At 45.2% G+C, this 27,744-nt stretch overlaps 1 protein-coding gene across 3 annotated transcripts in view; it reads left to right on the top strand.

Moving 5' to 3' along the window:
- Positions 1 to 27,744, top strand: part of GDPD5 (glycerophosphodiester phosphodiesterase domain containing 5) — a 318,308-nt gene that overhangs the window by 62,109 nt on the left and 228,455 nt on the right. For all 3 annotated transcript variants that reach the window (XR_005587466.1, XM_039496991.1, XM_039496989.1), the window contains exon 2: positions 18,071 to 18,155. The gene's annotated coding sequence lies outside the window, so the exon portion shown is untranslated. The remainder of the gene's footprint in view (positions 1 to 18,070; positions 18,156 to 27,744) is intronic.

Consider the following 27,744-nt stretch of genomic DNA (forward strand, 5'->3'; position numbering starts at 1 on the left):
GTCCAGCGGAGGGCAACAAAAATGATTAGGGGACTGGAGCACATGACTTATGAGGAGAGGCTGAGGGAACTGGGATTGTTTAGTCTGCAGAAGAGAAGAATGAGGGGGGATTTGATAGCTGCTTTCAACTACCTGAAAGGGGGTTCCAAAGAGGATGAATCTAGACTGTTCTCAGTGGTAGAAGATGACAGAACAAGGAGTAATGGTCTCAAGTTGCAGTGGGGGAGGTTTAGGTTGGACATTAGGAAAAACTTTTTCACTAGTAGAGTGGTGAAGCACTGGAATGGGTTACCTAGGTAGGTGGTGGAATCTTCTTCCTTAGAGGTTTTTAAGGTCAGGCTTGACAAAGCCCTGGCTGGGATGATTTAGTTGGGTTTGATCCTGCTTTGAGCAGGGGGTTGGACTAGATGACCTCCTGAGGTCCTTTCCAACCCTGAGATTCTATGATTCAATGTTGCCCCCAGATCAGAATTTGTCCCACTATTGCTGTAACTTCCAGACCCCACCAACCCACTGCAATGTAAACGCAGAAGTCCAGTCACTTAGAATGAGGCAACACAGCTGTAAGTGCCTTGCATGGCCTAACCCCCATCTCCCTGGAGCACTCCCTGACATGCAGCATGATGCGAATTCCTGACTCCAGTCAGGGGTCAGGCTGGGGCGCTGTTTACATCCTATAATTAACATCTGGGTAGTTAATCACCAGGCAGCAGCAGAGCCAAAAAAGCTCTGAATTGAAGTCAGGCTCACAGTTGCAGTGGGATCTCTGGAGTCCATAGCTGCTATGAGCTAGCAACAAAGCTGTATGGACTCAAGCCATCCGTGTGTGTGTGTGTGTGTGTGTGTGTGTGTCTGTGTGTGTGTGTGTGTGAGAGAGAGAGAGAGCCAGCTAGCCATCCCCCTCTGTAATACACACACGGCATGTGAGAGCTATCCCCCCCATGTGTATGTGAGAGCCATCTCCCGTGTGTATGCATGCGGTGCTGTCCCCCCTCCGCTGCCCCCGACCTGTGTGGGTGTGTGAATCAACTAGTATCAATTAACTCTCATGGAAGTCAGGCCCCGTTCTTTCCTCTTTCTCGCTTGTGGTGCTCAACTGAGGAACCTTTCGTCAACATGAGGAGTGTAACAATAGTCAGGTATTTGGCTAGTGAATGCTAGTTGGGTTTGTCTGAACTCTTCTTGCAATAGACTACTAGTATTAAAAATTTAGCCTCATAAGCTCACAAAACAGAACACATTTGCCATCTATTAATAGCCCCTCATTCCTGGTTAGTCACGTACTATTTTCATTGGAGCACAATATAAAAAAGCCTGTTAACTCCATTAAAGCTGTATCTGAGAGAGTGCAATTACTTTCTACTGTAAGCAGCTGTGGTGGGCGGGGGGCAAGTGGGGGAGACTTATAGGGAGAAATTGTGGGGTGGTAATTATGGCTCAGAGTTCCCCTTCTCAGGGCAGCCACTGTAGAACATCTGCGTTTGGTTTAAGGAGGTGGATGGGAATTTCTTCTGAACCTCAGTTGTTACTGAAGATGATGATCACTCTTGTATAGCGCTTCTCATCGGTCGATCTCAAAGCACTTTACAAAGGAGCGCAGTATCATTATCCCCATTTTACAGATAGGGAAACTGAGGCATGGAGTGGCAAAGTGACTTGCCCAAGATCAGCCAGCAGGCAAATGGCAGAGCAGGAAATAGGTCCCATGACCCCTGAGTCCTAGTGCAGTGCTCTAGCCGCTAGGTCACACTGACCCCAACTAAAGATGGCTCCCACCGTTAGTTGCCACATCATAATGTTTTCCTGAAGAGAATTTTTTTCCCTTTAGAAATAGCTCTCATTTTCCAAACAACGTACTCTGGTTAAAGGCTTTCTGTTGCATATGGCTTTTGTCTATGTGATTTGACCTAGTAGGTGAGGAGAAATCTGCGTGCTATTCTTTTCTGCCTCCTTTAAGCCAAATTTGTTGAAAGCGGTTAAATTACAGCTTTAAAACAAAGGTTGAAAGAGGTGAGAAATGAGAGAAGGCGCCTCCCTAAAGAATATGGGCTTGATCCAGCTCCCATTGGAATCAATAGGAGCTAGAATAGGCCTTTCCTGCACATACTGGGCTCTTAAATACGTACTCAAAGGTGCCTGCACTTGCTCCCGAGTAGGAGGGCTGAGTCCGACAGCAGGAAGGGGAGTACGGAACGTATGGTGTGAGTTCACGTTGCCATCTTGTGGCTGGCTTATAGGAGCTAAAGGCTGTATTGCTAGTGTTACCAACTGAGATTTCATCATGGGTCCTCCCATAGTGACTATGTTTTCTTAAAGCCTCAGCTCCTGGAGTCATGGGGTCACACGAGAATCTTACTTGGTTTCCTAATGAAAACAATGGTTCTGGCGCTAATCATTGTGAAACCATGAACTAAGCATGCCCCGTAGGCTCCGAAACCAGAAAGAAATGAAAAAGAACCAACACTTTATTATTTATTTTTAAATCTCACCTTTGAAGCCCAGTTATGATTTCTGGGCAGTTGGGGTTAACAATACGCTGCTGCTACTGCTTTCAGCTGGCAGAGATGTTTAGCTCAAGTGGCAGAGGCTCGTGTATCTTGGAACTGGGGTCTAGTCATGGTTCCTGAAGGTGTGTTGAGGTGGTGTTTTAAGCAAGTCCTCTCGAGTTACTATGTCTTGTCTGCATGGATTCATTACCAATGGAGAGAAGCTGTTAATTGACTTAAAATATTCCTATCCACAGACTATATTTTACAATGCATAAGTGTGTGTATAAAGCTTAATTGTGCTGGTCCAAACTGATTAAAATGTAGCACCTCAATTCCTCCAGACACTCCAGCTGTTAACATAATTTGTTTCTAGTAGAGGCTTCCTGTGGTTAGATGTCTGAGTGCAGGTTAAAACAATGTTATGCAGCCAGGGTGAAGATTGGGCAGAGGAGATGAGGAGGTTTATATCAGTGTGGTTGGCCCAACCTTTGAGAACGGGGGGAGAAATAACGTCTCTGCGTTGGCCTGTGAATCTGTTAGTACTCCTACCTGGGAGTAAGGTGCACAGGGGCCCTTGTCTCCTCAATTGGCAGACCTGTGCTGCTGTGAAAACATACACAGTGCTGCTTTGAAAGCCATGGCGGTGGCCTATGCGGGTGTTTCCTGTGTTTAGTGTGTCTGCAATTAACCACTTCCTGGAACTTTCTCCCCCTTGTGCTAAGCCTCCTGGAGAGGAGAAGAGCAAAGGTCACCCCCAGGTGACTGGTGGCGTTTCCCAGAAATGCAGGTCTTGTCTGCTCAGCTCCAGAGTGACAGAGCAGGCGGAAGGCCTGACTCGGGGCAGGGGCCACAGAGCCCAGAGATCCAACAGCTCGCAGGGACGAAAATGAAAAAAGTGACAGGAGTGCAGGTTGCAGGGTCAAAAAGAGGGATCTGGGGAGGAGCCCCCAGCAGAGCACCCAAGATGGTGCCTGCTGCTGCAAGGAGGAGGTGGTGGACATTGCCCAGAGGAACTCTTCTCTCAGTGCTTGGGCAGCAGCCCGGCAAGGTCACCCCCGGCACCCCCCCTCCCCCCGGACCTGGAGGGACCATCTTGAGGAATCTATTCAAGGCTTGTTCGCTCTGCTGAGTGACAGTGAAGTGAGTTGTAGTGGGGTGAGGGTTCGATGGGCCTGTTAACGGGGGAGCCCCAGCTGCTGCCAAGGGGATGTTGCATGCCGGGTTCCTGCTTCCCCCTGCGATTTCCCCCCTCCCCCCATTCCACTCCCTTTCCTTCCCCACTGCCTCTTCTGCCCCCCAAACACCTTGCCTCATTTTTCCTGCCTCCCCCCCCCCCCACCTTACCCAGCTCCACTGTGGGCACTCATAGAAAACAGGAAGGCTGCCAGCATGCAGAATGGGAGCAGGACTGGTACTAGGACCCAGAAAGCGGCGTCCAGCTATGGAGTCAGCAGAGCTGCGTCCTGCTGTAGCCTCTTTCAGCTGGGCAGCTCTACGCTCCCAGAAATGAGGCGGAAGGGGGGGGGGGAGTGGCACTTAAACCCGTGTGCCCCCCATGCCTTGCCTCTGTTTGGGGGGGTAATGCCCCTCCCAAACTGCACCCCAGTGGTCCCCATGCCCACCCCTCCTTTGCTTCCCAGTCATTTTCTGCAGAGAAGCAAAGAAATTCTGCAGGCAGAACACTTTCTGCATGTGCGCAGAAGCGCAGAATTCTCCCAGGAGTACTGTGTGCACATGTCTTAAGTTGAATTGGTCAGCAAATTATTTATTTATTTTTATTTTTTTTACAAAAAAATTTTCAACTCCTTCAATTCCTTGTTCATGCCCCCCCCGCCCCCCCAGCCTGTTTATTTAACATTAAAACTGTCCATGCTGATGTTTTTATTTTTACATGTCTTTTAATCTCTCTTGAAATTGTGGCCAAGTGCAGTGAGGAGGAAAGCATATCTTGCTATGCAGTATTCAGCACAAAGGAGACCTTAATCCATGCAGGTAGCCAATAGCTCCCCACCTGTGCATGCACTGGTCTATGTTGATACTTTTTAAAACGACATACAAGTAATGGTGTTTTGAAACCAACACCAGTTGCAGCAATGTTGTGCAGGCAAACCCAAATAACCTCTCAATTCCTAGTGCACTTTCCAAGAACAGCCAGATGGTAACACACTGGTCAGTGTAAGTTAACTGATCAGTTCCAGCAAGCTGTTCTGCACGTTGCTAGCAGTAGAGCAGCCTTTCTGGTAGCCGTTCATACAGGATGGGCTAAATCCCGCCGGGAGTCACAGCCTTGCAACTTGACTGGGAGCATCCAGGGTATGACTAAGGGCAGAATTTGTCCCATTTTCCACTAACACTTGGGAATTGGGGAATGTACTGGGCAAATCAGTGGGACCTAAAGTGTGTGCATCAGATCTTCTCAAAGAAGTCAGCCTTTCTGGAAGAACATAGAGCTGCTTTATCTAAACTGTTTCCAAGGTGCCCAGCATTGTGTTGAGAGCTCTCTCCTGTGGTTCCAAGTAGCTGAAAGTATGGGACAGCGGCCACCCCCCGGTAAGCTGCCTCGGCAGGTGAGGGTAACCAGAAGTGTGGAAACTGGCGATTTGGAGATCGCCCTCCAAAGCATACGAAGATTGTTCTAGTAGCCAAGGTGGAAGAGACCATATATTGGTCCAACGGCTTGAAAAGCAGTGGAGCAACGTATTGTGGAAGGCGAAAGGCATGATGGGGCACTACAGAAGTCATGGCAATCGGCCGCAGCTAAAGGAGCCTCCAGTTGTAACAGCCTTTGTGCCACTGGGCCAAGCTTCTGCAGCCGAGAGAATGGGATTGTCCCAGTGCAATGACTCTCCCATTTTAATCAGGTTCACGCACACGCCACTCAATGCACATCTCTCCTTAAAAGTCCTGTGACGATGGGGGAGTGGCAAAGTGACAGGTGAAGATGATTCCTGGCAGTCGGAGCCACAAGCCTGTGCGCAGGCGGCCTGGGGTGTTGGTCGCCCATCCCTGACCCAAGGGCAGTGGCGAAGCTCTGGAACACCCTAGGTGACAGAGCAGCCTTTTTTCGGATTGCACTGCTCTCCCTTTGTAAGGGAAGGGGCTAGAAAAGGTGCCTCAAACATTGCCTGCCCAAATTAAATCCTGCCAGCTTACGGATCATCATCTGGCTGGCGGATCATCATCCTCATCGTGGTCGAAAACCAAAGATAACTTAAAAAAAGCCTTTCAAAAGAGCTAGCCCAGTATGACGCTGACATTGCAACGCTCAGTGAAACTAGATTGGCAGACGAGGGCATTATAACAGAACTGGCTGGGGGTTACACCTTCTTTTGGAAGGGGAAAGAACCAGACGAAAATAGAATCCATGGAGTGGGAATTGCCATCAAGACCAAACTCTTGCAGTGTCTTGAAGACTGTTCAATAGGCATTAACAAAAGACTCCTGAAACTCGGGTTACCACTAAATAAGTTGCAATTTGCTATCATCATCAGTGCATATGTGCCCATCTTAACAAGCCCCAATGATGCTAAGGAATGGTTCTACTCTGATCTCGACTCTCTCATCAAGTCAGCACCACAAAATGACAAACTAATCATCCTAGAGAGTTCAATGCAAGAGTAGGTAAAGATAACAGCAACTGGCAAGGTGGCATTGGAAAAAATGGCAATGGAAAAATGAATGAAAATGGTCTCCTACTCCTAAGCAAGTGTGGAGAACATAGCCTGACAATCACACATGCCATCTTCAGACAGGCAGACAAATATCAAACTACATGGATGCACCCCTGATCCAAACAGTGGCATCTAATAGATTACATCATTGTCCGACAATGTGACATAAGGGATGTCAGGGTCACCAGAGCCATGCGTGGAGCAGAATGTTGGACGGATCATAGAATGATTAGGTCAATACTGAATCTACATATTGTACCCACATGCCTGAAATGCCCAAAAAACAATTAAGACGCCCCCTGATATTGTTAAATTAAACCATGCATCCTATTGAGACAAGCTACAAAATGCACTAGAAACTAGCCTCGGTGATAACCCTGTCTCATGGGAGGAATTCAGAGAGAGAGAGAGTACAAAAAAACTGTAACTGACATCTTTGGATTGAAGAAAAGGGCTCACCGTGACTAGTTTTGATGAGGAAATCACAGTACTCTTGAAAGAAAAAAGCTTTCCAAATCTGGCAAGGTGATATTCAGTCCACCTCAAAGAGAGACAGATTTAAAAAACAAACAAAGAAAGCATGGCACAAAGACAAGTACACTTGATACAAGATAAATGGTGGGAGAAGGTAGCAGAAGACACTCAAATGTATGTGGAAACAAATGAAACAAAGTTCTTTGATTCCTTGAAGCTAGTCCATGGACTTTCAATGGTCGGCACAGGTTTCCCCATAATGGCAGGATAGTCATCAAAGACCAACACGGCTTGGAACAGAGATGGGCTGAACATTTCAGTTAACTTCTGAATTAGACCATCCTCCCTTGAAACAAGTGCTATTAATTAGATACCTCAAAGGCCTATTCAGCCCCACCTTGACGTACCACCCTCACTTGAAGAAATAGAAAAGGCAATCAGTTTGATTAGCTCAGGAAAGTCCTCAGGCTGAGACGGAATACTGGCAGAAATATATAAATCTGTGGGTCCAAAGGTGGTGGTAACACTCCAGAGGATCCTTACTGACATCTGGGACAACGAAGAAATGCCACAAGACTTCAAAGATGCCACAATTATTCCTGTCTTTAAAAAAAAATAAAAATAAAATAAAGGCAGCAAAATGGTCTGCAATAACTACTGTGGGATATCTCTCCTATCTGTCACCGGAAAAATCTTTGCTTGTGTCCTCCTGAACCAACTGATTTAATCTGTCTCAGAAGACAATCCACCTGAGACTCAGTGCGGATTCAGACCTGGTCATAGCACCATAGACGTGATTTTCAGTATCGGGCAAATACAAGAAAAATGTATCGAACAAAACATGAATCTGTTCAGTGTTTTCATTGATCTGACAAAAGTATTTGATACAGTCAATAGAGGAGGATTATGGATGGTCCTCAGCAAACTTGGTTGCCCACCAAAACTGGTTTATTTCATGAAGGGATACAAGGTCAGGTACTTTTTTTCTTTTTAATGGAGACCTCACTGACTCCTTTCCCATTTCAAAGGAGTCAAACAAAGCTGTGTCCTTGCCCCTGTACTGTTCAACCTCTTCTTCACCCAAGTTCTCAACCAAGCTACAAATGGGCTCAACAGAGGCATATACGTCAGATACAGACACGACAGCTCAGTCTTCAGTCTTACAAGGCTTAAAGCAAAAACAAAAGTAACAGAACTACTAGTAAGAGAAGCACTCTTTATGGATGATTATACCCTCCTGGCACACACAGGGAAATCTCCAGTGCATCGTAGATCGCTTTACTGAAGCATCAAAATTGTTTGGCCTCAGAATCAGCCTGGAAAAAACTGGTGTTGCACCAATCATCTTCACCGCTCCATGCTATAATCCCTATATTACCTATCTTGGCAGCAACATCTCCAATGATGGATCTCTTGACAAAGATCACGAACAGGATACAGAAAGCTTCTCCATCATTAGGAAAGTTGCGTAACAAATTTCTGAAATCCCCCCAACATAATCCTCCCAACAAAAATAAAACTTTATCATGCTTTTGTGCTCACATCTCTCCTCTACGGCTGTGAGACCTGGACACCATACAAATGGCATATCAAACGGCTAGAGGCCTTTCATATGCGGTCTCTGCGTGCCATTGTGGGGATTCGCTGGCAGGACAAAATTACCAACCTGGAGGTTCTCCAAAAGTCAAATGCCACAAGCATCGAGGCCATGCTGATAAAAGCCCAACTACGCTGGGTTGGACACATCATTAGGATGCCTAAATATCGACCCCCCCCAGAAAAAAATTATATGGAGAATTGGCACAAGGACACCAGAATCAAGGCCGTCGCAGAAGGCACTACAAGGACTGCATCGAGAACAGCACACACTTCGGTGCAATAAAACTGGATGACCTTGAGAAGGCTGCATTAAATAGCCCAGCATGGCAACACACAGCACTCAGAGCTTTCCAAGCCTTTCAAGAGGACAGAAATAATCGAGTGTTTAGCTGCAAGGGAAAAGCGTCATACTACTGCTATAGCTACCAAGACGCTCACCAATGACTTTGTCTGCCTGATCTGCTCATGAGCATGCGCGTCATGCTTTGGACTTCAGAGTGACCCCAGAACCCACAAAAAGAGAGCGAGTGAGCATGAAAACGTCATTGTCGAACCAATGAACTACACACACATACCATTGTGGTATCTAAGCACCAAACATTCATAATGTGAATTGATGCAGTGTGAGTGACTGACTGACTGTAAAAACTTGGCATTTATATACAGAGATCATCTTCAAAATGCTCTGATTACTTCTCCAACATCCCTGTCACAGTTAGGTAAATGCTCCTCTTCACACTCCCCCCACCACCTTAAGGATGTCAAAACTGAGGCAGAGAGTGTAAAGGACTTGCCCAAGGCCATAAGTAGTACTTGATTGTTTCTGGCTCCCAGGCAACAAAGTCCTCACCTTTCCTCTTGCCTGTTAAATGTTGCGCGTTGGGAACTCTGGTACAGAAACTGCTGTGGCAGCTCCATCTAATTCTATATTCTGCCTCTGGTAGTGGCCTATGCTGTATATTTCAGAGGTAAGCAAAAGAAAAATCTCCTAATAGAAGATATGTAATGCTACTCCTTGGCTTGTTCCTGACCCCAGGCAAGTGACCCAGTTGTTCCCCAAGTGAGGGTTGAGAGCTCTTAGGCTGCCTAGGGTCTCTCTGTTCTTTAAACTGAGCTGCGCTCTCTCAAACAGACGGACAATGATAGACCTGTCCGATCTGCATGCAGAGCGGGTAGTGGTGAATGAATAGACATTTTGCTCATTAATAAAATATTTTACCCTCCTAGAACACTTTAGGTCTGAGGCTCTCCAAGCACTTTGCAGACATGAATGAGCTTAGCCTCTCCAACACGTCTGTGAAGCTGGTAGGGAAGCATTGTCCCAGTTTGATGGATGGGAAACTGAGGCGCGGAAGGCTTGAGTTGCCACAGAAGGATTCTGTGGGAGAGCTGGGACTATAATCCTGATTCCCTTAACTCTCAGTTTGGTGTGTCTTTGTGACCATCTTTCCTCCCAGTCATGAACACTGCTGTGGCCTACGTAGCCTTCCCAAGGGAGAAGAAAGAGACAAAGGCTGGTGGGCTCAACAGAGGAACTTCTCTAAGGGCAGGTCTACACTACAGCCGGGATCGATGCTCTGAGATCGATCCACCGGCAGTCGATTTAGCGGGTCTAGTAAAGACCTGCCAAATTGACAGCAGATCGCTCTCCAGTTGACCCCTGTACTCTACCCCCGACGAGAAGAGTAAGGTAAGTCGACGGGAGATTTTTCTCCTGTCAACCCCCCGTGGTAACTCGACTTAAGGTACATTGACTCCAGCCACGTTATTCAGGTAGCTGGAGTTGCGTAGCATAGGTCGATTTACCGCAGTAGTGTAGACCTGGCCTAAGCTTTGACCTGCAATAGACAAGCACCAAGACCAGGTCTTCATGGCTGATCGCTTCTTATCAATGGAATATGTGCCAGCAAATATGATCTGTGAGATACTGATACATTTTATCAAATATTTATTATCAGACCCCTCAGAGAGACCAGCTTATGTGGAAGTGTGTATTACTGGGGGAGTGGCAGTGACCCCCTCTATTTAGGCTGTTTAACGCATTTTTCCCATAATGAAGTGTGAAGAACTAAGTGGCCTAGCGCCTCCATAGTTTGCACCAGGGCTTTGAAATCTGGCAGGGAGATAGCCCTGAGGTCAGCAAGGTGTGTGGTGGTCTCTCTCTCCCCCCCACCCCCCGCGCCTAATGTAAATATGTTCATATTTGGCTGCATTCGTATCTGGTGAAAACTGCCACTTCCCATCTTTCCTCAGCTCATTGCAGCTTGTTCTTGGCTTGTTGCTCCCAAACCCTCAACCGTCTTAACACTGCACTCACACTGCTCTAGCATCTTCCGTCAGCGTGCCATGCTCGTTGCATTGCTGAATGGGTCCCGGGCAAAACTGCTGCTGCTGCATTTTATGCACTGAAGGAGGCAGGCATCTGTGGATGAAGTACTGTGTAATTATGTCATTAAAACCTGCAGGCCAGGTCCTCAGCTGGTATAAATCAGTGCTGCTCCATTGACTTTTTTTGGTATGTAATTTCTGTAGTACCTCTTGCTGTAACAATTAGGTGCTTTAATTAAAATGTTTAAAAAAAATCACCCAAACCCTACAGCACCTATGGCATCTATAAGTGGTGGCACAAAACTAAAAACACAGCTACTGTAACTTGCCAACATGTCTTACGCTGAGACAATCTATGTAGCTTATCAAAGAGAAGGTGCTGATCATAATTGGTAAGTACCTATGTGCAGCAGAGCTCTGTAACTGAGCAGGCTAAGGGGTAACAAGGTCCAATAGTTAGAAGTTGTGGCTTATTTCTAGCTTGCTTTTTTTTTTTCTTCCCAGCTTTAGTTTTTCAACAGTAATCTGGGGGGGTGGAAATGGAAAACTCTCCATCACTTGAAGTCTTTACATTGAGACTGGATGTCTTTCTAAAAGATGCGATCTAATACAAATAATAAAAAAAATAATTTGGCCGCAAGGTACCTGGTTTGGTACTCTTCCCTGTTACAGGTGTGAAAACGAACTCCTTCCATGGCAGGAATGGCTGGTTGAAATTTTCTGACCTGTGATCTGCAGGAGGTCTCAGTGGTTTGAGCATTGGCCTGCTAAACCCAGGGTTGTGAGTTCAATCCTTGAGGAGGCCACTTAGGGATCTGGGGCAAAAATTGGTCCTGCTAGTGAAGGCAGGGGGCTGGACTCGATGACCTTTCGAGGTCCCTTCCAGTTCTAGGAGATTGGTATATCTCCAGTTATTACCTTTATGGTCACAGCAATCCTTACTGACCTTAAAATCTACCCTTTTGCCCGCTACCTGGTGGTGGAAGGGGGACATCCATACTGGCAGCAGCACCACCTACAACTTCTACCAACCTTCTGCTCTCCGAGCAGTGGCTTGGTAGCACGTGCGGCAATCAAGCTCCTAGAACTGTCAGTTAGAACTAATTCCTCGTCTTTATGGCCCCCATTTGCAAATGCCTTTTTTTGAGGCCTGGTGCCTTTGAGGCATAAGTCAGAACCAGATGTTCTAACGATTGTGCCTGTCAGTTATTTCCTCAAGATCTAGGCAGAAGTCTCCAAGTGTCCACTAATTTTAGTGTGTTTGGGTGTAAGAGTGAGATGCCTATAAATAGGGGCATAAATTTACAGGGAAGCGGGGGAAGAATATTTCCCCTCAACTGAGGGTAGGTGCGTGGCTGTGGCAGTGCCATAGGGGATAAGATGTCTTGTAAGAGGACAGCAAAGTCCAGTGCTTGCGCTCTCTCTCTCTCAACTCCTTTGCCACCTGCCAAGCCACCTAACAACTGCCAAGCTGCTCAGCCGCACAGACCAAGCTGGCTCTGCAAGCTAGCTAGGGGAGTGGTAAAGGAAAGGCCGTTTCCCTCCAGTGGCCAGAAGATGATGGGGGAGATTCTGGCTTCCAGCAGGTGGAGGATGAGGGAGGGGAATCTTCTGTCACTTCTCAAAACTCAAGGGGAGCAGGTACTGGTGGGAAGGGGTGAGGCCGGGTCAGAAGGGGAGCCAGGGAGTGGGGGTAACTTGGGAAGGGGAGGATCGAGAGCTCCAGGGGAGAGGATGGGAGCTGAGGCATTGAGGGAGTAAGATACAGGAAATTCAAGGTGGGGCAACAGGGTCAGGACATCTTCTTGTCCCCTTCAGCTTTGGGGCCAGTATGACCCCACTTACTGCAGGGGCCTGATCTGCAGAGGTGCTGAGCACCTGCAGTTCCCAATTGGCTGCTTGACACCTCCAAAGATGTGTCCCTGAACTCTGTGTTTGGGAACGTCGGCCTTCCCGTGTAACCCAGTTGGAATCGGAGATCGTTGGTACAGCAAGGGTGTCTCTTGGCTGCCCCGACATCCATCCTTTGATGTCCCAGTGTTGTGATCTTCAAAGCAGCGCAGGGGAATGTAACCCTATGTCTTCCATTAATTTTAATGGTTAACTGCCCTGGGTTGCTTTGAAAACCTCCACCTGTGTGTGTCTTCTTGATCAGAATTGTTAATGTGTAACGTTGCAGCAATGGCTCCTGCTTTTGAAAGTATCTCAGTTTGGGGTGGGCTGGCAATGTTATACTGCATGGACGCTGTCTCTTTATCCAGTCCCAGGAGGTGAAGGGTTAGGCCAAAAGCATTTATTGCTAATGGTGGCATAATGCAGCTTTGTGTGGGCTAGTGAGGTTAAATGTTGGTGTCAACCTGTGTAGCTTTTTCCTGAGAGGTGAACTAAACTGCTTTTTATTTGCCAAGCCCTAATCTCAAGGCCTGCGTCTACATTAAAGAATAAAGTGTGTGCTTAAACTGTTTCAAGTGTGTCCACACTAGTTATGTTGAAATGGTGTCGGAATGGTTATAAGCGTGGTTCATGTCCGTGCTAGTACTGTTCTAAATTGCTTTGGTTGTAATGCTCTCTGGCTACTTAATTCACAGTTTCTGACAAGGATTTTGAAAGCGGTGGATTTTGAGATATTTCAATAGGCTACAGATGCATAAAGAGATAAGTAGTCCAGGCCTATTTGAACTGTTCCAGCGTGTTTGTGTCTAGGATGGCAGTACAGTGGTTCACAGTGTAAAAGTTGAGATTGCCGTGGTTCTTAAACCTGCTGAATACCTAGTCTATTTAAACCAGTTGTTGAGGTACAGTAAACTTCTCTAGTGGTAGATAAAGCAAAGGTTCTCTGTCTGTCTGACTAATGTTTAACACAGCTGATGAAGCTCTGTCCCTTACGCTATATTTGATGTCTATGACTTTAGCTACAACAGGCAAGACGCAAAAGGAACCTGCAGGGTCTAAACTCCTGTTGTGGCGGGTAAATGGATGAAACATCTGAGTTTAAACTACAGCTGTTTAGAAAATGGAATTTTTCTCCTGTGGGAAACGCTCACATTTTGAAATTTCGTCCTGAATTGGTATAAAAAGTAGAAATTACAAGATATTCTGTGGAACAGAAACATTGAAACCACCTTAACAAAAACATTTTGTTTTGATGTCGTAATATGTTTTTTGATAAAGTTGAAAAGTAAAAATGAATTGTCTCATGCTAGTTCTGAACTGTTTCAATTTTTTTCCGTCAAATTTAGTCAAAATCAATGCACTCCTGCGAAACGTTTAGATTTTAATGAATCAGCATATTCGGATAAGAATTCCATCAATTCTTTGGACTAGCTCTAGCTTAAACCATCCCATCAGCCTTTTGAGTTTTGTGAAGAGGAAAACGCTACCTTTCCTGTTGTAAAAAATTTCTAATTGCACTTTGCTCAAAACCAGCTGAAGTTTGATAGCTGAAATGTGGCATTTAAATAGTCTGCAGTGAAGACTGATGCTTTTTTGTTAGATGCCAAACTTAGTTGCTTTAACACCTAGCAAAGTTTAGATCTGTATGAAAATTGCGAAGTCTGTAACCATGTGTTCTTGCAAAATCATTTTAATTTTAAATCTTAACATCTGTTCTGAGTGACCTGTGATCTCGACCAGTAGCTAGGAATGAGTGACAGGGGCTGGATCACTTGATGATTACCTGTTCTGTTCATTCCCTCTGGGGCACCTGGTATTGGCCACTGTCGGAAGACCGGATACTGGGCTATATGGACCTTTGATCTGACCCAGTATGGCCATTCTTTTGTTCTTATGTTCAATAGCTCCATTCTAATTACCACTGCTCAAAAGGAGTGAGCTGGAAGCAGTCGTTGTCCAAGAAGTTTATCCTCAAAATTACAATCCATCAGGCATATTGTATAGTGTCACCATCACATGAGTCACTGCAAGTTTCACCAGAGTGGGTTGCAGTTCGCCTGCTGGTCGTGAGAGGTTGCTGTGCCATTTTTGGAGCAGGCAGTCAAAACTGGTGGTCTCTGAGCTGGGTGGAGTAGTCAGATAAATCTGGCCTCCTTCACTCCCTGTACCAGTTTGTGTGTGCATTTTGTATACGTGTTCAGGACAAATCTAAATGAGCTCTTTGTGTAGATGTATTCCTAGGAGGTGGGAGCTCCTCCAATTCAGGAGTTAAGACTCAACCATACACTTGGCAAGCCAGTCAATTGACTGCCTACTTGACCATGGTCAAATATTCCGGCAAGATATGTCTTGATGTGGGTGGGAGCTAGCTTTGTGATTGGAACATGGTTCCATCAAGATGCCCGAAGATGTGGCCGACTGCCTACCCAGCATAAATGAATTTTAAAATGACTTTTCTTTTATAGTTCGTTTTATTTCTGTTTAACTTCATTTTTCTTTTCGTTTTTGTAACTGTTCAGTCACGAATAACGTTGATATGGAAATACTAACCTAATACTGCTAAAAAGAAAATTCTTTCCATTTTTTTGACATTCATTTCATTGTGTTTCACATTTTTCTGAGTTTAAAATAACTTTAAGTAACTTGGTTTTTGTAATTAGGCATAAGTATCTATTTAGAGATAAGCCAATTGAAGACCAGAAAGTCTTTCTCTTTTTTTGTTTTTGTTTTTTTTTGTTACTGTTCTAATAAATTTGTATGTTAACATATTTTACTATTTTTGACCAAAGTCTGACCGGTGAATTGCATGATTATTTTTGGACAGGTCAGATGCCCAACCTTATGTCAACAATACGGTACATAACTGAACCCTATTGATTGCACCTGCCCTAGTTATGTCTTCACACAGCACTTTCTAAACTCCCAAAGCTTTCTCCCAGCATGCACTACACACTGTGCAAACCTGAAATGGCGCCTCTGGAAGCAGTCTCTTCATTTGGTTGTTTCAAATTCTTGGTCTGGAATCTGGAGGTGATGTGCCCAGGGCTTTATAACAACCCAGATTTTTAATCCTATGCAGTGTTGTAGCCATGTTAGTCCCAGGTTATTAGAGAGACAAGGTGGGTGAGGTAATATCTTTTATTGGACCAGCTTCTGTAGATGAAAGATCTGAAGAAGAGCTCCGTGTGGCTCGACAGCTTGTCTCTTGAACAGAAGTTGGTCCAATAAGAGAGATTACCTCACCCACCTTATGTCTCAGATTTTTGTAGTGCAGTCCACAAATACCTACTATGTTACAAATATCCTCTTACTGCCTGAACATCTTATCTTTTTGCCCTTTCACTATCTATGCTATTTAGGCTGTTTTCCTTGTGCTTGCTGAGAAGTAAAAGAAGTAGTTTGTTTCACTTGTCTCTAGTAACCTTTTCCGTGAAGTACGGGAGCGTCTGAAGGGTGGTGCTGGAAACCTTGCTGGGGAGTGATTAAGAAAATAAAACCCTTTCGTAGCAGTTTTAAGAAAGTATCCTGGAAATGCTTCTACTGGTATCAAATTTTGCGATAAAGTGCTAGGCCAGATTTGATACGACAGTGTCGCTTTAATTCAGGCTTAATTTTCAGTGCTGTTAGTTGAAACGTACGGCCAGTCCAAGCAATTTACATAATTTTGGGCCTTTTGGGTTCCAGTTGGCACACAGGAAAATTTTGTGGTAGAGTTCTCCAGGAATCCCCTGATCACACCACAGGCTCCCAACTCTTTGTGGTAATGGTATTATTGGGTGTGGGGTTTGGGTTTCGTTTAACGTCTAACAGCATTTTGTTTCTGCTTCCTGTGTGAGAGTCAAAATAAGACACCATTTCCCGTCTGATTCAGTCACTAATGAGCCCGTCATTAACCTGACTAAACAGAGTATCACAGTTTAGTCTTCTGAAATTAGATGCTGGATTAGGGGACAATTTATGGGGAAGCATCTCCAGAACTGAATAAAAATCCTATCCTAGTTATAGAATTCTATATGGAGATGCATAACAACTGGTAGCAAGGATAGAGAAGTTTTAGTTTTGTTCCTATAGAAACCTTATTGTTTTCATTCCTCTAAAATTAAGTAGTCAAGCACCTTCTCTTATGAAAAATACCCTCTCAAAGCACTCTAAGCTTGTGGCTGGAGGGGCAGTTTTGGACAATGTGTGTTTTCAGAACACAACTGGGAAATAAACACCTTTCCGCTGTAAGTGCTTGAGATCAAAGATTGGTTTTATGTGACACAGACAGACTAGGCATAACAGAGAGAGAGAGAGAGAGAAGCCCTGGAATATCTTCTTTGGTGTTTTGTAAAGGCAGTAGGCAGGTTCTGTGTCTCATTTAGTAGGCCATGATCCAGCAAAGTAATTAGGTACGTGCAATGTCCCATTGAAGCCAGTGGGGCTAGGCATGCACTTAAGTCTCTGGCTATATCAGCCTGTAATGGGAAAGCTGTCTCCAACCTGAACTATAGAGCAGCTACAATTGTTCCATAATGCCATACGCTAGGCATATGGGTATAAGTATACGCTACAGGACATACAGGTACAACACAACCAAGTTATTTATTGTTGAACTATAACATTCTCTCTACCCCGCCCCTCCTCCAGCCTTCTTGTAACTAACCGTGGGATTGTAACGCAGCATTAAACTTGTATACACATAGCCACATTCTGATCTCATTTTTGCAAATGTAAATTGTTTTGTTTTGTTTTTTTAAGCTCAGGCTTGACAAAGCCCTGGCTGGGATGATTTAGTTGGGGCTTGGCCCTGCTTTGAATAGGGGGTTGGACTAGATAACCTCCTGAGGTCCTTTCCAACCGTGTTGTTCTATGAAAGCAACTGCACGGGCATCCCTGTCTTTTGCCCTGGTAAAACTGAGCTCCGAATTGGGCAGATAACTGGTGATGTGATGCTATATTTGCTCTTTGAAGTATGGCTCCCACACTAAGGCATAGTTACAGCAACTTGCTAACAGCCTCATGAGACTTCTCTGCACAGGAGTAAACATCCAGGTTATATTTAGATTTTAAAAGCCCAGAATCTGCTGTACAAAGTATCTTGTGAACTGATGCGACTGATATCCGTGTCAGCGGCTGAGCAGAACTTGTTTCTAAAAACAACCCATCATATTGTTGCTCTTTTAATGACACTTGTGCCCAAATGAAATGAGCCCTTTCAGAGAGAAATAGACGATAAAACCATAAGACATCCCAGTTTAGCTTAGAGGAACTACACAATGCAGGATGAATGCCCCAAGGGTTCTTATTTAGCTTCTGTGATAGTAATAGAACAGCTGGCTTTGGTTCCAGGGTGAACCAAACCATGCTAGGATGCACAGCTGTGGAGTGAGTTGGAAGGCACAATTTATGGCATAAAGTCATACATGGGATGCATTAAGATTTGAATTCTGTGGGGTGGTGAGCTGCTAAGTGTGAAAACATCTAGTTTCCTGGGCTACTCTGTGGTCTGACCAGAAATACCTATCTGCCTAAGATAATGGATGGTGTCTTGTAACTACTCCTCTCTGGATAGAAAATGCAGAGACAAAAACTGCAGAGATCAAGATTACATATCTATTTTTTTTTCCTTCTCAGCACTCGCAGCACAGTGGATCTGTCTCCCTTAAGTCACTCTGGTTCCTGGCTGAAAGTTTGACAGTATGGACAAGTCACCTTGAAGGTAAGCAAAAGAAATAGGATCAAGGTTTTTTCCCCCAGCATCCCATAATCCTGCTTCTAACTAGCTAACTGCTACAGTGGCTTCTCCATAATGTTGCTCTGCTCTGTTTAAATGGGTGGGGAAGGATAGCTCAGTGGTTTGAGCATTGGCCTGCTAAACCCAGGGTTGTGAGTTCAATCCTTGAGGGATCTGGGGAAAAATCAGTACTTGGTCCTGCTAGTGAAGGCAGGGGGCTGGACTCAATGACCTTTCAAGGTCCCTTCCAGTTCTAGGAGATTGGTATATCTCCAATTTTTTTTTTTAAATTATTAAAAAAAAAAGCAACCTTTCGTTCTGAGAAGTAACTGCTTTTCAGTGTTATGTCAGTGATGTTTGTGTAACACAGACAGACCCCGATTGTCGGTGGGCAGAATTGAACCTGGGAATTCTGGAGCTAAATGCGTGAGCCTCTACAGCATGAGCTAAAAGCCACATGGCCCTTAGCTAAGGCTGTAGCAGACTCATTAACCTCTTGGTGATCTGTCTGCCACTGGAGGGGACAGAGCACCACACCCGGGTGTGTGTGTGTGTGTTACATTTGCATAAGAATATATGATGTGTGGGGTTACAAAAGCCAGTAGAGTTGCTAATAAATCAGAAAACAATACTCTTTTTTTTTAATAAATATTTCTAATTCCCGACCAGAAGCTTGCACTAACAAGAGGTGTGCATGTGTCTGTAGCAGAGGTGGGCAAACTTTTTGGCCTGAGGACCACATCTAGATATGGAAATTGTGTGGCGGGCTCATGAATGCTCACAAAATTAGAAGTTGGGGTGTAGGCTCTGAGGTGGGGCCAGAAATGAGGAGTTCAGGGTACGGGAGGGTGCTCAGTCCTGGGACTGAGGGGTTTGGAGGGTGGGAGGGGGATCAGAGCTGGGGCAGAGGGTTGGAGTGCAGGAGGGGGTCAGGAGTGCAGGCTCTGGGTGGCACTTACCTCAAGCAGCTCCTAAAGCAGCGGCATGTCCCCTCTCCGTCTCCTATGCAGAGGCATGGCCAGGCGGTTCTGCATGCTGCCCTGTCCACAGGTGCAGCCTTGCAGCTCCCATTGGCCACGGTTCCCTTTGCGTAATAGATTGTACAGCTCATGGCTGCATGGAAGAGTCTCCTCCTAAAGGGTTTTGTACACTGTGAGACCCGGTTTCAGCCCTGGTGTAAACGGGCACAGGACATTTATTTCAGTGGAGAAACGGGCACAGGACATTTATTTCAGTGGAGTTGCACCGGTTTTCCCAGGACTGACTGTGGCACTTGGATTCCATGCTCTCAGCAAGCTTACCAGAAGGGGAAGCTATTTAGCTGCTGTATGGCAGGAGGTAGTGAAGGGACTAATACTCTGCCCTTTAGAGTGTCTGCCATTTGAAGCTCTTGGAGAACTTTGCAATTGTTCTAACTCTACCCCTGCCATTCACCCTGCTGTGCGGGTGATACCCGCCCATTTCTGATTCACCAAACTGCTGTTCCTTCTTTGCTTCAATAATCACCCTAAAGGCTCTCTCCCTTGGTGCTGCTGGCAAAGAGCAAGTTGATAGTGAACTATATGGAAAAAAAGCATACACCCAAATGTACCAGATAATCCTCCTCCTAGGCTTCAGTCCACCCTCTCCTACCTTACATTGATAGATTCCAAGGCCAGATGGGACCGTTCTGATCATCCAGACTGACCTCTTGTATAACAGAGGCTGTCGAACTTCCCCAAAGTAATTCCTTTTGAACTAGAGCATCTCTCTCCAAAAAAATACCCCTTTTTCTGTCCTGCTCACATTGTCACCTCTTCGGGGTAGGGACTGTCTGCATTTTGGGCTAGCTCCTTAAGAACTCGGGGCCAGTTCGGTTCCCTGCCTCCCAAGTGCTCAGTACCTACAACGAAGACCAGGTTTCTAGAATTGCTCAGCTCCCATGAAGGCACCTACATGTAAATAAGGGCCAGCTGACCAAAAGAGCTCAGCAGCTCCCGTCCCAGCAACACCATCTCAAAGTCTGACCATAGAGCTCTGCATCCAGCATGCTGAGCTCTTCAGAAAATCTGGCCACTTATTTTGGTGCCTAAATGGGAATTGAGCTCTTCTGGGAAATCTCTTTTGTGTCTTGTTCAGCACTGAGTCCACTAGTACTATGGGAAACCTGGAGAACTTGCTGGAACCAGTCCTTGTGAAACCACCAGCTGCACTTTGCAGACCCAAGTGCATTGGATAAACCTGAAAGCTGGGGGTGACTTGTTTAGTGGCCTGAGGGGCGGATGAGTAGATTCTATGCCCAGGCTGGCAGTCTTTTCTGGTAACTGGGGTAAGCCCCATGGCTCTTGGGTGCTTATGAATGGAAGATGCTGTTACCTCTTTAATGTTCACCCCTTTCAAGCCTTTCACCTTCAGAAAAGCTGGCTAAAGTGGGGACAGAGAATTAAAAGGACATTAAATTAAAGCCAGCCGTTCTCAGTAAGTGGTTCTGTAGTTTCAGAATAAGTCTTGCATCTGTGGTTTCCAGTTTCTGTAATCAACTTCGCCTCTGCCACCTTGGGGGCCTAATGCTCGTTTCAGACCATTGTTGCTGCATTAGCTTAGCTTTTATATTGTGTAGATACCTTGCTGAAACTTTCTGGTCATATTTTTCCCCCTCGTCAATTGAAACTAATGTTAGGAGTTGGGATCAATCAGGAAGTCTATGGTCAGACTTTGAGATGGTGTTGCTGGGACGGGAGCTGCTGAGTTCTTTTGGTCAGCTGGCCCTTATTTACATGTAGGTGCCTTCTTCATGGAGCTGAAGCAATAAAACCTGGTGGTCTTGTTGTAGTAGTGAGCAGGAGGCAGGGGAGGGAACTGGCCCCGAGTTTCTTTCTTGCTAGCCTAAAATGAGACAGTCCTACCCCTAGAGGTGAGGTGATCTTGACATTAGGGATTCTGAATCTTGCAGTAGGAGGTAGAAGTTGACAGCACCTTGCAGCCAGTTCATTTTCCAATTTGCTTTTAACCTTTAAAGCACCCTGCTGACTTGTATAGTGCTACCTTCATTCGCCTCTGTCACTGGGTTGTCTGAGGCAGGGGGTGTCTCGTGAGCTCACCTAGATTTCAGCATCCTGGCCCATGTCTAGCTCAGGTTGGCCCCTCTGGGCCTTCTATTCACAGAGTAAATCACAGTCTCTCTCAGTGACCTAAGCGCAAAGTGTGGCCAGCAATGGGCCCTGACCCGGCCTGGCTTCTTGGGTTATGGTAGAGAGGAAATCCATCCTTCCTCTCCTGGCCCACCAGGAACTGCCATTTGATAGATGCAGCCAGCCCTTCTTATTTGGCCTGGTGGGCCCTCATTGGCTGCAACCTGCTCTCCCAGCCCTTCTAACTGTTGGAGGACCAAGTCTTAATGGTTCTACATGCAGCTGAACCTGGGAGGCCTTTCTAGGCAACCCCAGAGGTCCCAAACTCTCTGCCCTCCTTTTCTTAAAGGGTCACTTTCTGGGGCATGGTGCATCAAGGCCTCTAATTTCTTTTTATTGGGACTAAACAATGTGGGCTTTCTTTTCCTACCTCTGTTTAATACAGGTCTTACAATCTTCTTACTTGTAATACAATAAGAACGAGGAACCTCGATAAAAGTCTTGTTGCACTAGGCGTGGTACAAACATAACCAAAGACAGGCCCTGCCCATAAGAGCTCACAATTTAGGTGACCAGATACAGCACAAAAATGGGATGATGGTGAGTTGGGGGGATGTTGTAACAATAAGATGAACAATCTTTTGCCTCAGTGACCTGCACTAGGGGAGATCCCGTCTAAAGATCCTCATGGAGCTGCACTGTTTTCTCTCAGCTGGTTTGGTTCCTGAAGTTTTGATCCCTGCCCTGTAATCAGAATGGAATCTACAAATGCATGGGGCACAAGCATTGATAATTGAAGCTGCATGGCTAGGAGGTTGTTTGTATTTTTATTTTTTTTGTTCGGTGTCTGCTTTGAAGAAGTCTCCGCTGCTGGTGGTTCTGGAAGTAAGAGACCAGGAACTGGAAAAAGTAACTTCGCATAAGCCATCCAGTTCTGGGATAAGGACATCTCCCATAGTGTAAGTGCTGGGGCAGGTCTTGCCACAGCTTGGTGGGGAGGAGTGTGGGGACGTGTGTAGCTCTTAAGAACATAAGAACGGCCGTACTGGGTCAGACCAAAGTCCATCCAGCCCAGTATCCTGTCTACTGACAGTGGCCAATGCCAGGTGCCCCAGAGGGAGTGAACCTAACATGTAATGATCAAGTGATCCTCTCTCCTGCCATCCATCTCCACCCTCTGACAAACAGAGGCTAGGGACACCATTCCTTACCCATCCTGGCTAATAGCCATTGATGGACTTAACCTCCATGAATTTATCCAGTTCTCTTTTAAATCCTGTTATAGTCCTAGCCTTCACAACCTCCTCAGGCAAGGAGTTCCACAGGTTGACTGTGCGCAAGAACTTCCTTTTATTTGTTTTAAAACTGCTGCCCATTTAATTTAATTTGGTGGCCCCTAGTTCTTATATTATGAGAACAAGTAAATAACTTTTCCTTATTCACTTTCTTCACATCACTCATGATTTTATATACCTCTATCATATCCCCTCTTAGTCTCCTCTTTTCCAGGCTGAAAAGTCCTAGCCTCTTTAATCTCTCCTCATGTGGGACCCGTTCCAAACCCTTAATCATTTTAGTTGCCCTTCTCTGAACCTTTTCTAATGCCAGTACAGTAACTCCTCACTTAATGTTGTAGTTAACGTTCTATATCCTGAAAAATGAGACTTTAAGCGAAACTGTTAAGCGGATCCAATTTCCCCATAAGAATTAATGTAAATGAGGGGGTTAGGTTCCAGGGAAATTTTTTTCACCAGACAAAAGACTATAATATATTTTTTCTCTCTCTCTCTCACGCACACGCACACGCACACACACACACACACACAGTTTTAAACAAACAATACTGGTACACAGTGATGATGATTGTGGAGCTTGGTTGAGGTGGAGGAGTCAGAGGGTGGGATATTTCTCTTACTGCTAAATGATGAACTAGCAATTGGCTGAGCCCTCAAGGGTTAACTCTCAGTCTACAATGCAGCAGGAATGGAGGGAGATATTCGCATTTCTCTCAAGTACACTGCCTTGTTAATTAGATCAGCTTGTTGAGTCCCTCGGTCCTGAGCCGTGCTCTATGGAAGATGGGGTAAGCTGGGTGCAGGAGCAGGGGGGAGGGGGACACCTTGACATTAGCCCCCCTCTTCTTTCTCTCCCCCCGGCACAGCAAGCAGGAGTCTCGGGGAGCAGCTCCAAGGCAGAGGGCAGGAGCAGCACATGGCAGTGCAGGGAGGGACACAGCTGAACTGCAGGCAGCTGCTGCACAGGGAACTTAGGGGAGCGGGGAGCTGATAGGGGGCTGCTGGTCCACCCTGGATCCAAGCCCCCACCAGCTAGCTGCAACGGGCTGCTCTTCCTGCAAGCAGTAGACAAAGCAGGCGGCTGCCAAACGACGTTAGAAAGGAGCATTACACAACTTTAAATGAGCATGTTCCGTAGTTGATCAGCAAAGTAACAATGAAACAACATTAACCGGGACGACTTTAAGTGAGGAGTTACTGTATATCTTTTTTGTGATGAGGAGACCACATCTGTACGCAGTATTCAAGATGTGGGCGTACCATGGATTTATATAAGGGCAATAAGATATTCTCCGTCTTATTCTCTATCCCCCTTTTAATGATTCCTAACATCCTGTTTGCTTTTTTGACTGCCGCTGCACACTGTGTGGAATCTTCAGAGAACTATCCACGATGACTCCAAGATCTCTTTCCTGATTCATTGTAGCTAAATTAGCCCCCATCATATTGTATGGGGGCTTTCGCTAGTGGTTCCCCAACTCTTCTTTGGAGCCAGCAAGTCACTTCATTTCTTTTTAAAATCTCACCTTTGAAATCCTTCCCTTCCTCTTTGCTTTGTGAATGATGCTCTGTAAAGCCTTCACTGGTCTCAAAGAATGGTCCTATATATTTTAAAACACATATTGTGAGCAAGCATGGCATGGACGTTTTCGAGAACCTGCTTGTCTGGAAGCGGGGCAGGTTTCAAGTATGTTTCAGTGCCCCGTTTGCTGTTAATGGAGAGGTCAGCAGAGCAGACGCACAGCAGTGTGTTTTGTGGGTCTAATTTTAGGGCTGACTGCTGCCCAAAATGGGTAGCTGGATTGGTGGGTTTCCCTCTGAGTCAGCCAAGATCTAGCCATCTAGTGAGTTGCAGTGACCTTAATGGGCCTCGGGTAGCCCCTTGCTTTGGTTACACATAAAGCTGGCCACTGCTGGCCACGTCTGTAAGTGTGCTGGACAAATGAAGTTACTTGCTGTTCGGGTAGAATCTTGTGAAAGAAGCTCTCTTGAAACGGAGAGGAGCTGATCCAATGCTAGGAAAAAGCTTTGCAAACTAGAGCCAGCTCCTTATTGCGTCAAAGTGGTTGGCTCTGTTCCTCTATTTAGAGTTTGGAATTTCTGGATAGTGCATGTATAAATCTGAGACTAATTATTTATTGCATGCAGTGTTGTGGCTGGTGGGTGGGTGGTTGCTAAGCACCAAGGATGTGCTTGTCAATTTTAGATTTTTTTAATAGATCAAGTGACATCATCACGAGGTGTCGCCGCCAAAATGCCGCTGAAATTCGGCGGCATTTCGGCAGATGCTCCACCGCTGGCCAGGACCCGGGCACATTTAGATGCCCCTGCAGGCGCCATGGCACCCGCGGGCACTGCGTTGGGGACCCCTACCCCATGGCATCAGTGCAATACTGGTGTGGTAACCCTCACCCTGGTACTAACCCCTTCTGCAGCTGTGATGCAGCCGCAGAGAATGCTGCCCTACGGAGAGTCAGCTAGTGAGTGGGCAGCTCACGCTGGGGAGGAGGTTCTGAATCCACCCAAAGGGGCCGTTGGTAAAAAGCTGTTAGAGAAGGAGAAGAATCAAAATGCTGAGCTAGCGGATGACTCATCACCTGAGTAGGAGGTGAGGTAATAAAAGAAGAACAGGAGAATAAAAGTAGGGCATTGGGAAGAGAGGACGTTTCAGGTCAGGAGAAGCAGAAAAAAATAGGCTTGGGTATGTGAGCAGGTACTATTAGAGAAGAAGAAGAGGGAAATAAAATCTACGCTTATCCAGGGGAAAAACGGAAAGGAAACAACCGGTGAAAAAGAATTGATGAAAACAGGTCCTGAAAACAAAGCGAGAAGCCCACCAACAAAGGGCCTAAAGTACATGAACAGAAAGAATGACTGTGTGAACTTCTGTTGAATGAATACAGTCCAAAGATGCCTGTTGGTCAAGTGAGGTCCATGAGGTAAAGAAACCCTGCTTGTGGATAGACTCAATGAAAAGAGGTATAGTCGCAGGAACATTGATTTTTTTAAGGAGCGCTTCAAGCTGAAGAGACGCAAAGAACAGGACAGCAAGAGTGGAGTTGGACGTACAGCCAAGAAGAGGAAAAGTTGATTTGTCTCTGAAGTGGCACAGTACATTACTTAATTTCTCTTGTTCGTGTTAATAACAATGCATTTGGTACAATAGCTCAGAGTTACAAACTGACTGGTCAATCACACGCTTCATTTGGAACTGGAAGTATGCAATTAGTCAGCAGCAGAAACAAACAAACAAAAAAAAGCTAATACAGTACAGTACTGTGTTAAACGTAAACTACTACTAAAAAAAGGAGAGTTTTAAAAAAAAATTGACAACCAAACAGTTTCTGTGCTTGTTTCATTTAAATTAAGATGGTTAAAAGCAGCATTTTTTTTCCTGCATAGTAAAGTTTCAAAACCATATTAAGTCAAGATTCAGTTGTAAACTTTTTTGAAAGAACAACCATAACGTTTTGTTCAGAGTTACGAACATTTCACAGTGCTGAGCAATCTCTGTTCCCGAGGTGTTCGTAACTGAGGTTCTACTGTAGCTGCGAGATATTCCCTCACCCACCTCGTCTCTGCACGGAGTAAGGAAGAGGAGCATGTACAAACTCGTGAAGGTTAATGGGTAGGTTACCTATAGTTTGATTACTAAATACTTACTATTTATAATGTTCTTTGTTTATGCTCCTGGTACAATTTTGAGTTTTCCCATATGAAGTTCTAAAAATTTCAAAGGATCCCTTTTTATCGTGGCTTGCCTCTGCCTCTCCTCACAGTCAGTCTAGCCTTGCCTCGCTGGGTCACTCCACCCTGGTGTTTGGGTTTCTATTGGATGAAAAGGGAAGCTGACCAGAAACAGTGAAACTGACAAGCTTTTTGCTTTGTTTGCCAAGGAGAGAGAATTGCCAAAAAAAACAAAACAAAAAATTCCTTAGACTGTTCAATTTCTTTCAGTCTTACTGATCTCAGGTGCTAGTAATACCAGGAAGGAAATGTTTAAAATAAAACTTTCATTAAGACCCTGTCCTTTCTTAAAATATTGAACACATTCAATAATTCAATATTCCAAGTAAATAATATTCCTCTGATAAGAACTAAATATCAATAATTGCTATGCCTTGCCACCAGTAACATAATAAGGTCATCTAGTTGGAAGAGAGAATTACCTTAAATTTCCATCTCATTAGATTATGTAAAACAGCCTGGAGAAAGCTAAAAAGTTAATAAAATGGAGGGCCCAGGATAAAGAGACAGATGATTATTAGGATCTATCATTGCAGCGTTGACTAACACTGCTGTAATTAGGGTTTCATGGAAAAGATGAATACATCCTGTCCAACCTAGCTTTTTTAGGGGGGTTATAACCTGACCATAAAAATTCATAAACTCGGCTAAAACTTGGCAAAATGCTCCTTGCATGGTGGACATTTCCATTTAAAACATAGCCTCCATCTCTCCCTTTTCTTATTTTCCATTCCCCTTCTTAAATTGCACTGGAATAGAAGCTAAATTGCAGTTACTTTACACCAGTCTCCTGGGGATATGCTCTTCCTTTCCAGCTAGTGGAGACAATGGTTACTATTTTGCAGATTTATTTCTCGCGTCTGGAAATTGCCACTACAAAAGCAGCAGTTATTAGTCTCCAGCCGGTGGAATAGCTTTTCAACCTCTGGCTGGTAGAAAGATCTAGTGGGCAACTGCATTGCTTGGTGTCCTCCAGCATTACAGCTATAATATACATGTGGATGCTACCGGTTCTTGGGTTTCTGCTCCTGCGTGCAGTGTCTTGCTATGTGGATTAGTCAGACTCAGTCTGAGGATGGGCCTCGTGCTTTCCGTTTCACTGAATGCGATGTTGGTAGTCTCACAAAATCAGAATGGCCTGATCTCATCCACTTTCTCTTACTTCGACCGACTTGCACTGTAAGCTGGGGATGACCCATTTTAGGACTTTCCAATGTCTAATAGTGATAATTTCATATATTGCATGCAACTCGCTGTAGAACAGTGTATTTGAAATTCATGTCAACCATGTAGCCAATGCCAAGGAAATGTCTATTAACATTTAAAATCAGAAGAGATCTGAATAAAAACAAACACCTCCCTCCTCCAAATCTTGAAGAAACTATCTACAGCTGGATTTTTACCTGGGGGGAGGGTAGAGCA

The sequence above is a fragment of the Mauremys reevesii genome, linkage group 1 (assembly GCF_016161935.1).
Source record: "Mauremys reevesii isolate NIE-2019 linkage group 1, ASM1616193v1, whole genome shotgun sequence".
Classification (NCBI taxonomy): domain Eukaryota; kingdom Metazoa; phylum Chordata; order Testudines; family Geoemydidae; genus Mauremys; species Mauremys reevesii.